The 12,392-nt window shown below is 47.5% G+C and overlaps 1 protein-coding gene across 1 annotated transcript in view; it reads right to left on the reverse strand.

Moving 5' to 3' along the window:
- Window positions 1–12,392, reverse strand: part of PRR33 (proline rich 33) — an 85,321-nt gene that overhangs the window by 38,271 nt on the left and 34,658 nt on the right. The gene's annotated exons all lie outside the window — the stretch shown is intronic.

Genomic DNA, 12,392 nt, shown 5'->3' on the forward strand with positions numbered 1-12,392 from the left:
TGGCTGTAGGGACACTTGTGTGGGATCCAACCCAGATGCCGATATATGATCCGGAGCAGAGATTGGCTAGGTCTCAGCTACTGCATTGCAGTAAGATTACTAAGGCACCACTAGTGGTACTAGTGGACTCTCAGGAACTGCCTCTTCCTCCATGCCAGCACCTTCAGCGCCTTAAGGCTTTATGGACTCCAACTCAGATTTACAGGAAATTCATGACACTCCTTATGGCAAGGGTAATGAGAAAGGGGTTGACAATATACCCCATCATTATACAGATGATGGGCTTTATGTAGACCTTCAGAATGCAAGAGGTCTTGATACCTATTTAGAGATGGAATTGGACTCCTCATTGAAGCCTCCCTCAGAGAAAAGTGGCTCCTTTGCTGCAGTCGTATGCAATGTTACAGCAAACAAGTGATGGACGGAATGCTGACAATGCAAACATTCCCCCCCAGTCAAAAGATCTGGCAGTCGTGTGCAGGGCAGTAGAGGTGCTGTAATTGCAGTTTCTAACTTTAGAGACTAGGGACCTTTTGTGTACTTTATACTCCATCACAAATGTGGCAGATATCCCATTCAACATACTACAAGTGCATTATAGCCTATGGTACTTGTAAAACAGTAGACAAGATATCTACCACTTTGTGAGGGAGTATGCCATCCACCAATGTCTAAATAAGGTGACAAGCCTAATCTGTTAACTGAATTTATTTTTACCTTAATTTTCCGAGTCTTTACTGCTATTCATTGAAGCCCTGACAGACACTTGCTGTGACGTGAATGAAGCCCTACTCCGTACCACCTGTAAACTGCAAGGGACAACAGGCTAGCTCTGGGTGACCCAGCATTTTTGACTCTGTGGCCATCAATGGAGAGGAATGTCAGTTGGTATCATGCATGCCTCTACCACACATGACGTATTGTTTTACATTGTGGTACTTTACTACGCATTGTCTGTGGTAATGATATATGTTGGGCTCGGACGTGTGCAGCTTGTTTTTCTTCAAAGATGTCTTTGAGTCACGAGGTATAGAAACTCCACCTTTTAGTCGCTAATGAAATCGGGACTCTTCAAGATAGGGGAGAAACTGCTGCCCTGATCCTCCTTGATAACTCTGCAGGATTCGACACTGTGTTCAACTACACCCTCCTACACGGCCTCCACCAGATGTGGATCAGAGGAAAAGCCCACAAGTGGACCGCTTCTTTCCTCTCCGGAAGAACTCAGAGCTTTCACCTCCCACCCTACACCTCGGGCCAAAGAATATAATCTGCAGCGTTCCCCAAGGGTCCTCACTGAGCCCAACGTTGTTCCACATGTTGAACACCCTCCCCTGGCCACCATGGTCAGCTCCCATGGTATGAGCATAATTTCTTACACTGACAACACTCAACTCATCCTCTCCCTATCCTCTGACCCTGCCACCTTCAAACCCAACTTCCACAGGTGCATGACTAGCATTGCCAGCTGGATGCAGAACAGGTGCCTTGAACTCCGTCACAACTGAGAAACTCTCCTACAGGAGCAACTCTTCCCCCATGGGAGGACTCCTGGTAGCCAGGTGAACTTGGCCCTTCACCACAGAGCACATAAGGAACCTTGGCATCATACTAGACAGCAACCTCACCATGAAGAAGCAGATATACGCTGTCTCTTCTCCCTGCTTCCTCACTCTACTCATGCTCTGGAAAATCTTCAACTGGCTCCCATCAGCACTAAACGCACTGTCACACAGGCCCTCATCATAAGCCGCTTGGACTACAGCAACTCCCTCTACGTGGGTATCCACTCACAACTACTAAACAGACTACATATTTTTCAGAACGCAGCATCCTGGCTCGTCCTCGACCTACCTAGCAGGTCTCATATCATCCCTCACCATCCTCAAGGGGGTCATGGATCGAGGCTTAAAGCCAGACCATGGGCTTCCAGGCCACCACTGCCTCAAGGCCATGGTCGGTCTCGGCACCAAAGTAAATCCTGAAGTCCTGCCTCTGGGTGCTGACCGCACCCTCGCCAGCATCAAAGACCCCTTTGAAGCCCTCTTCAAATCTAAAGCCTTCAGTGCTAGCAGCACCCAGACACTCTTCAGTGCCAAAATGTTCTGCAAACAGGGCACCATTTTTCTTCGGCTCCGAGGAGCAGGAACAGCACATCCTTGAGCGGCTGCAGGAGTAACTCGCCTCTCGGCAAAAGTGTATCTATATCCACCCTGAAGCTGGTCAGATCCTTGCTTGCCTAACCCCTAAGACCAAGGACTCCATTCCTATAAAGTGGAAACTCACCTTCGAGGAAGTCCTTAACCGAGAATCCGTGTTGAGGATGTTTATCCATTTAAGCAGAGCCGAAGTCAGCCTCCGTCCGTAGATTGACATGTCAATCTACGGACGAAGGCTGACGGAGGCTGACTTCGGCGGTCCTCCTTTATCGAACTCAATGACTTTGGATTTACTGTAAGGCTGACTACGGCGACCTCACGTACAACACACACAAGAGAATTCTCTAGCTCTGCTTAAATGTATAAACATCCTTAACCCGGATTGTCGTGTTTTCTCTACGTTAAGGACATTAATAATACTCATTACGCCAACAGGACTGCCAGCTCCCTTCCCCTCACAGGGTGCCCGGCTGGGCCCCATGTGAGTACCCCTCTCAGATTACACTTCCTTGTGGTGTGCACTTTACACTCTGACAGTGGATTCACCGTTTCAGGTGTCCCTCCAAGTTGGGTCCTGAAGAGATCCCCCTACTGATGGTAGGGTTGAAACGCCGTCGACAACATTTTAAAGCGAACCATTCCCCAGCCCCTACCATTGTACTAGAAGGCTTTGACTAACTATTGAGTATTTGTTAGTTTTGTATTCTTGAAATCTATTTTTATGTCACAAATTATCACTAAATTGATATGTAGGTTATATGTTCACTTGGTGCACCACGCACTTTTCTTGATTAATTTGATTATGCATTTACATAAAAGGCTTATATTCACAAGTGTCTTATTGTATATGGTTCTTTTCTCTCCCTGGCATCTCTTTACCCCTTAATATTGCCATTGAACTAACTACTACCATATATTACTCACATTGTCCACAGGCACCACTGTTCCTCGTTATATATTATAAACCTTGGTTCCATGTGAGTAGGATGGCCCTTGTTTTCCTGTACACGATAAGATGAGGAGGAGACATGATAAGGTTCCAAACCCACCACCTTTTCCGCATCCTCTCCCTCCGCCTGAGCCCATTTTTCCTTATACCCGACCCACCTTTACTGCCCCTCGCCCCCCTGCCTCTCTCCCCACAGGGGTCACCACATTCTGAGTTTGGGACACAGTCCAGGCTCCACTCGGGTCCCTTTTTATCAGTCCTTTGAGCCACAGCCACAAGATGACCATTGGGACGATGATAACATTTCGCACCCAGGAGATAACGACCTTGATCTGTATCCTGCATGACCATCACCACCTGACACAACCTCTTATCATGGGGTGCTCAACAGGCAGTCACCTGCCATAAGGTAGGAATGCAGAAGGTCCCAGAGGAAGATCATTTCCTCATTGAAATGCTCTCACCCACACAGTGCTCCATGCAATATCTCCCCATTTTCAAAGGCATGCTGAAGCTAGCTCAAACTTTTTAGCGAGTTGGCCAGGCCAGGTTATTACACCAAGGGTAGATGAGAATTACAAGGAGTCACCCTCCGTCGCTCCGTACATCAGGGGATAGTTACCACAAGATTCCCTTGTGGTTCATACCCGCCTGTAAGTTTACAGACACACGGGGCACAGGTGACACATTTCTATAGGACAGAAACTGGAGGGTCCACTCAGCCTTTCATCTTTCTGAGGTCGACAAAATGAGTACCGTTGGGTAACAATAGACATCTGTTATTCAGTGCCAAGAGACACTTCTGGATGAACATGCGCTTTACAAATACACATGTTGTGTTATGCTAAGCGCAATTCTGAGCAATGTGCCACACACTGGAGCATCACCAACTGGGTTTGCTTGCTCTCCTCCTAACACCTCCCTGACCAGGACGCTAAGCAATGCCAGAACCTCGTTTCCAAGGCCAAGTGCATTTCCCACACTACCATCCGGTGCACCCTTTATGCTGATAAAATTGCAGCTGTGGTATCTACTCCAGTGTCCTTATGCGTCGACACAATAGACTCCGTGTCTCCAGTTTCAAGCCAGAGGTGCAGCAGCATCTGCTCAGACCGCAGGTTGATCACATGCTGGAGAAAATAAAAAAGGACACCAATACCACAAAGACCATGGGAGCATTGCAGACACCATCTGCCTGCTGCTCCTTTTAGAGATCTCGGTACTCCTTCTCCCGAGGCCTCATCCTCTTTCCAGAAGCAACATCCTCAGCAGACCTCTCCCGGCAGGTACTTCAGAGAGTTTTACAGGGATAATAACTCAAGGGGCAAGGGTGGCACCAAAGGAGCCCCCTCAGCCAAGCAATGACTTGCTTGTCCTTCCCACTGACCACATCACACCTGTTGGGGGACAACTCCAAGGTTATTTCCCAAGGTGGGCAGAAATTGCCTCAGACCAGTGGATCCTAGACATCATTCACAAGGGTTATTGTTTGGAGCTCACTTCCTCTCCCCCAAGCATTCTGGCCCACGTGCATACCCTTTCCTCTAAACACAAACGCCTCCTTCAAGATGAAGTAGTTTAAGGGAAGCTATTGAGGCCATACCATTACACCAGAAAAGCAAGCGGGTGTACTCCCTCACTCCCAAGAAGGATGGGACCATCGGGTCTACACACAACCTTGAACGCCTCTACAAGTAGGTCCTGGCAGAACACTTTCACATGGTCACAATACAGGATGTCCTCCCACGGCTGCAGCAAGGCAGCTTCATGACTGCCATAGAAATGAAGGACGCTTACTTTCACATCCTGATAACCCCGCTCACTGCCGTTTCATGGTAATTGGTCAGTCCGTTCAAAGTGCTGCTTATTGGGCTCGCCACTGCCCCCAGAGTGTTAACCAAATGTCTCTCACTCGTGGCCAGGCACCTCAGGCGCACCAGCGTCCATGTCTTCCCTTATCTCAACGAATGGCCGATCAATAGGGCAACCCAGCTCCAGTACTTAACTCACACCCAGGCCACCATAGGCCAGCTTCACTGTCTAGGGCTCACCATCAATACCCAAAATTCCACCTCAAGCCCCTACAGATCCAACCCTCCTTCTATTCTATTCTTGGCATGTCTAAAGCGCATGGCTACCCAATGGCCCTCCCAACGCTGGCAGATCATAACCAGTACCAGTATCCTCACACAATTACATAAACGACAAAATCTTTAACTGCTTCCTAAAACTTGCCTCCTATTGAGTCATCCTCAACACTATTGGCAACAAGTTCCATAGTTTAGAAATTAGTATTGCAAAAGATCTTCCTCCATTTCTCGATCTGTTTATTTTAAGGACTGTAAGTAAATATAAGGCAGAAGAACATTAAGTTCTCTTGGGGAGGTAGGGACAGACCAAGTGTTATAATAGCTGTGAGCCTTGTTGTGTAAAGACTGATGGCTTATACATAGAACCTTAAACTGCATCCTCTTAAACTGGCAGCCAGTGTAACAAGGCTAATGCAGCAGAGATAAAGTTACATTGTTGCGGGCAGTCCTCAGCTCTGTAGTGGGAAAAGCCTTCCCCAGTCCAACAAGTTTTTAAGCCTTCCAAATGTTGCTCCCTCCCTTTCAGTCAGATCGTCAGGTATCAGAACAGTTATCCACCTCCTCCGCATGATGGCCTCCGGCATTGCCATAGCCCCTCATGCCAGGTTACACATGTGCCCGCTACAGGAGTGCCTTGTAGCACCGTGGTCACAAGCAGAGCGTTACTGAGAGAACCCAGTGTTGATCTTGGGCCGCACTCGTCGCTCTCTGCAGTGGTGGAAAACCAAAAACCTTTTGCAGGGAAGGCCCTTTCTCTACCCAGTTCTGCAGGAGACCATCATAACAAAGAACTTACCTCGCGGGTGGGGGGCCCACTTGCACAAGCTCACTGTCCATGGTCTGTGGGCACTCCACCAACAGGGTCTCCACATCAACTACCTCAAGATGTTGGCCATCCAGCTAGCGCTCAAAGCCTCACTCTGTCACATGCAGGCAACATGACTGCCACATACTATCTCCAGAAACAAGGTGGGACTCACCACACTTGTCAGTGCTGGCTCAGCACATTTGGTGGTGGGCAGTCCACCACAGTGTCCACCTAACAGCAGAGTAACTGCTGGGAGTGGACTACGACCTTGCAGACCTGCTCAGCAGGCTGCAGCAACAAGTCCACAAGTGGGAACTACACATGCAAGTCCTGCTCCAGTACTTCTGCCATTGGGGGGGTTTCCCAATGTAGTTCTCTTCGCCACCGCCAAAAATGCAAAATGCTCACGCTTCGCTTCCAGGTACCAACACCTGCAGTTCCTGGATAATGCACTATGGATTAACTGGTCGGGGCATTTGCCTACGCTTTTCCTCTCCTCCCACTTCTTACGTTCGTGGTGTGGAGGTTTCGGCAGACGTCCACATGGGCCAGGCAGCCCTGGTTCACCACTCTACTCGACCTATCCAGTTTCCACAGTATTGCAAATATGACTCCCCAACTGGCCAGGCCTCCTCATCTTGTACCACGAGACAGTCAGTCACCCTGACCCCAGGCAGCTCAATCTTGTGATTTCACCCCTAAGGTCTTAGAGTTTGGTTATCTTAATCTTCCTCTGAAGTGTATAGTCATACTCATAGAAGCATGCAGTCCCACGACCTGTGCCTGCTATGCTGCAAAATGGAAAAGGTTTGTCCACTACTGTCATCCCAAGCACCTTGACCCTCTTCATGCAGCCATTCAGAAATGTCAAGCTTCGTCTGCAACTCTATCAGGCTCCACCTGACCGCAGTAGCCGCCTACCTTGAGAGCAGGGATCACACTTCGCTGTTTAGGGTTCCCATTATCGAGGCCTTTATGGAGGGACTCAAGCGAGTCATCCTGCGTATGGTGCCACTACATAACTCATGGCATGTTAAATACCATCATTGACCACTACCAGTCCCTACACAATAACCACCCATACCCTACCTTCAATTGCCAGGCCCTGAATTCTAAAAACCCTTTACTTCCCTTTACCTGTACCCTATAGCCCCTTACCTCCCTATCCTTGCCCCTGAATCCGAAAAGCCCCTTACAACCCACTACCACTACCGTACCCTGAACCCTAGAAATCCTTTAACCCAACCCTTAACACCTCCGCCCCCCACCCTCCCTTGAATTGTACTTTTTTTTAAAGAACACTCACCTGCATGGTAAAGACTTGTGTTGCAGTGTCCTGCGTGTTATAGACCTTGCAGTAAATTTTGTATACACCGAAATGCTTTGTAGTGCAGGCTTCGGCCAGCAATGTAACCCTGAATACCTTTCCCATTGTTCCACCTCAGTCTAATTGTATTAACTTGACAAGGATGTTCCTGACCAACTTGGCTTTTCTTTCTTTCAATGAGGTCTGCCTGCTAAGCAGACACACCTACACCCTCTAAGACATGATGCACAATACTTGCCCCCCTTCCCTGAGGAGTTTCAAAATACTATTTGACAGATGTCTACTGTAGACAGGTTGCAGCAAAATATTTCTTGCAGGCTGAACTGGACACCATATACTATGTAGGCCTTGCCATGGGCATTAGTGTGATTATTCGATGTCACACCATGATGCACTCCATGGGTTTCTCTGGGAACATGCATGCATCCCTCTTGGATATGCCCTTTTATGGATCTAGGGTGTTTGGAGGCAAGGCGGATTCAGATTTGGAACTGTTCAAAGATAACTGTGCTATGGCTCAATCCTTGGGATAACCAACTGCAGGAATACAGGTGTTACTCCTATGTCGTGAATTATCCCCAGAGACCGACAGTTCAGCACATGCAGCAGCTCACCCAGCTCTTTCAAGTCTCCAGGGAGGGAGGGTAGTAGAGGACTGGCCCCCAATAGCCACAGCGTGGATGATCTGAAATGGACAATTGAGCAACTCAACAACGAGAACGGCCTACTAGAAAAAGAACAACAATGGGTGTTCCGTCTGGGCACCCACTTAACAGGTCTTAACGACGACATACCTTGGGCACAACTGTCTTGAATCGAGACGTAAGCACCATTTTGCCCTATCTTAATAAACACTGTCTTTATGGCTTAATGCGCTTTGGTCAGTATGAGTTTGACCTACTCCGTGACCTTTTGCAACCCTGTTTCCCCACCGCACCCTATGCCCCGACCGAATCAACCGTCCTGTCGGGGACATGCCTCTTGAACATCTCACTATACCACCCTGTACTGAAGGGGTCGTGATAAGCATTGACACTGTGTTTCATATTATAAACTGCACCATCGTGCAATGAGCCGAAATTTACTTGAACTGGAAATTGTTTTGGGCCTCGTGTGTGTATAATATGATTTTTTATAGATACCCGAAGGTATACGTTTTAGTTTCCCCGTAACGAGTTGATCCACAACAGGACGTAACCATGACACGCTTCCTGGTTCACACTCGTATCGTCAGGTTACCGCTCTAGCGCTCGGCAGAAACCTCCTTGTCACCATATGTGACCTGCAACCACTTCCGGGTGATAGCCAACGTTGACACAGGTGCTATCAGTCTTTGGCAATAACTTTCATTTGCCGGCAATATAAATAGAGCCCTCCTCGCGGACTCAATACACCATGGAGCCGTGGGATGGCGAGGCAGTGTTGACTTAACCGTAAGTACGGCGTAGCCGCTTCAGACAAACCAGTTGGATACGCTTATTTTTAGACCCCACTAGCCGCTTATTAGCCGCTAATAATGGACAGTCAGTTTTTCAAGACTCATCTTTTTCCTCTTTCTTCCCCACTTTGGTCTCTACTGAACAAAATGCAGTGGCAACACCCCTCCCACCCGTTCTAGAGGCTCATGGAGCATTGACTCCTATATATTCCAGTATGTATTCTCTCGTTATGTTTATTCTGCATACTAGACTACTCTCCACTCCATTTTTTATACGTCAGTATAGAGTGTGTGCTTTCTGTTTCAATGTGTGAATGTCTAGTTCGTCATTTTTTCCACAGGTCACTGCAATAATGGTTAAATATACGACTATGGCTAATAACACTATATAGTCCCCATGTGGCACATTTTCCTTACAGGTTACACGTGTTTGCGCTTAAGGAGGCGCAGTTTTATAGTTTAAAATGAATTGTGCTTTCTTTTTTTAGATTTACATTTAGAATACCAATGGGTATTGTATACAGTGCATGATCATTTGCATTTTCACTTATTTGTACATATCACTAGTTTCACTTTATTGATAGCAACATAGTGAGTACTGAAGGGATCAGCTTCAGTCCTGATGAAGAAGCCTCAGTGCTTCGAAACATGTTGACTTGATTAGGAGTATCCGCACATTACATGCAGGACATCTCCGACCCACTGCTTTTAATAGTACCAGCTCCGGTGACCTATTAAAGTTTCTTAGTCCACAGTGGCCAGGTCTTTATTTAACTTTTTTCATTTACTCTTGACCCTTCCTCTCACTACCCCTACACCACACATAGTACTGAAAGATCAGTGCTCCCGCGTAGTTGCAGGTCGTAGCACGCCCCGTCCCGCAGCAGGGCGGGAAGACCCCCATCATGAAGCATGACACCAAGGGCCCTTTTGGTGTGTGAGGGGTATTTAAGCAAATACTATGTGCGCCCAACCAATGTATGAAAAAAACTTCTCAACCGATAGAACCCCTTCTACAGGTGGATCGTTGTGTTTTGTAATAGATTTCTAGAGGCGGACGTATCCACCTCCAGTGTCCTCTAAGGACGCTACCTCTTCACTCCCTACTTTTGTTTTCTGTAGCACCAATAGCCTCACTAGTCCTTGCTTTCCTTTTCCCCTACTGCTGCTGCAAACAAACCAGTGTGATTTCCACTAGGGTAATCACCTGAAGTGAGTGGAGGGCAGATACGTTTTTAGCTGCCCAGCTAGTGTGAAATTACCTTGTATCATTAGATCCTGCAGGTTGCCCATAATGGCTCCGCCCTTCCCTTTCCGTCAACCTCTCCCCCAGTTCTCCTGTTTTCACCCAGGAGTCAGCAGAACTATGCCTCCATCCTTGCCAGAGTTATTACTGACCAAGGGGCAATAGAGAGGGAGTCTCAGAGGCAGCCAGTGCTATCCCTGGTATTTTCTGGTTCCCCATATGGACTATTATTAATCTTTGGTTCCTGAATGCTTTTCTATAGAAGGGCAAATTCAAAATGCAAACCCTAGCCCAGGTTATTTGTGCTCTAGACCTGTGCGATTGGATGGTGCCCTTGATCTTGCAAGATTAATTTCATTTGTCCATCCTGCAGTCATACAGGCATTTCCTCCTCTTTATTGCAGGAAAGGAAAACTTTGATTATGCTTAATCCCTTCCTCCTCATCACAGTCTGTTGTAGACCACCTGCAAACAACCGTTTTGCTATTTTTGTCCCTTTGGCTCTCCATCAACGAGCTGAAATCCCACCTCTTGCCTATGCACAGGATTTCCTTTATAGGGTCAGTTCTGGACACAATGGCACTTTACACCGAACCTCCACAACCTGCTCCTCCCCTCGTGGAGTTAGAGCAGAACCAGCTGAGTGGATTCGATCTGCCTGAGGAGATGGTGAACGTAACCTTGGCGGCTCACCATTGGTCCATGAACTCACTCTATTCTGGACGATGGGTAAGGAGGGTGGTCTTGTGCCTGGAGCATCGGGTACATTTGCTGCAGGCTAAACTATCTGATGTACCTTTGTGTTTTTTAGCCTATCAAGGTCTTGCAGTGGCCACAGTTAGAGGTTATTTGCCTGCTCAGCATGTCTAAATGTGCCTGACCAGCTCTCTTTTAAACTACCAGCTGAGATGAGTTTCTTTTTTAAGGACTTAGATATGTTTCCTCCTCAACCATTGTTATGCCACACTGGGACCTTAATTTGGTTATGGCTTCATTAATGTGCATGCCTTGGAGCCTATGAATAACTGTTCCTTAAGGTTATTGATCTGTAAGACTTTCTCATTGCAATTACATCTGTGTGCCATTTCAGTGAACTATAGGCACTGTCAATACAACCACCGCATATCACCTTCTTGCCAGATAACCTACTGCTCCGACTCACCCTTTCTTTCTGCCAAATGTGGACTCTCCCTATTATGTGGGGGCAGTCCATCATACAATCTGCATTTTTCTCTCTGCTATATTCCTCTAAAGAGGAGGAAAGGATTCACCGACTGGACCCCAAAGTAGCATTTAACTTTTACATTAATGGGATTAAGAAGCAGTAAGTGGACTGCCCACTCTTTATGAGGTTCTCTGGTGCTAAGAATGAAAGAGTGGTCTTGAAGGGACAAAAAAGTGCTATGCCATGGCCGAGAAGGAGCATCCTGGGGCTTTTGGGCTCATTCTAACAAAGCTAAGGTCACCATTATGGCCTTAGCCAAGGGTATTCTAGTGCTGGACATATGCCAGGTGGCTACATAGGCATCCATCTACTCCTTCACCAGGCATTACTGGCTTGAGTCTCGGGTCCGCAGGGAGGATCATTTTACTCATTGCTGGTGCAAAGTCCTCTCCCAACACCATACACCTTTCTGGAGGCGCTGCTTTAGCATTTATTCAAATGTTGAGGAGTCTGATATGCAAATTAATCCATCAGAAAAACAAGTTACGTACTTTGGGAAATGCTCTTTCTGTTGGATGCTCTATCTAACCACAGAATACCCAATACCCATCCTCATTCCCTTTTTGCGGAATGGACTTTTAGGTGTTAAATGGTGCCATGTTATATTTTGTACATGGTCACAGATTTCAATATGTTACTGACACTACCGTCTAAGGGCACAGAATGTTTTGTTGTCCCTTGAAACGACACCACACCATCAATTTCAGAGGTGGGAGGAGGCTGCTATGGAGCCAAATAGCCCCCCTATCACCAGTTTCAGATCCAGACTGGCACCTGGGGCAGTGCTGGCCAGCATGGTTCGCGGGTGGCTGGATGGGTGCGGGCGCATGGGGGGATTTAAAAATAAATGAAAGAAACACTTACCTTGCTGCGCCGGTCCCGCGTTTCTGCTCCTGCTCTCCTCGTCAGACCAAGGCACAGGAAGCACAGAAAAGGCTCCCCATACCAATCATAACACTGCAATGCAGCTTTGTGATTGGTTTTGAGTGTCCTGGTTCGACGCTCAACCAGGGAATGGGGGCCTGGGCATGTTGTCCACGCAGGCTGTAATTGAGCCTGCATGGAGAACGGGGAAAGTGCGCATGACTGGTTTGGGCGACTAGAGAGTGACGACCAAACAGTCATTGTGCACTTAGGAGTGGGCAAACCA

Source organism: Triturus cristatus, chromosome 3_1, assembly GCF_964204655.1.
Source record: "Triturus cristatus chromosome 3_1, aTriCri1.1, whole genome shotgun sequence".
Classification (NCBI taxonomy): Eukaryota; Metazoa; Chordata; class Amphibia; order Caudata; family Salamandridae; genus Triturus; species Triturus cristatus.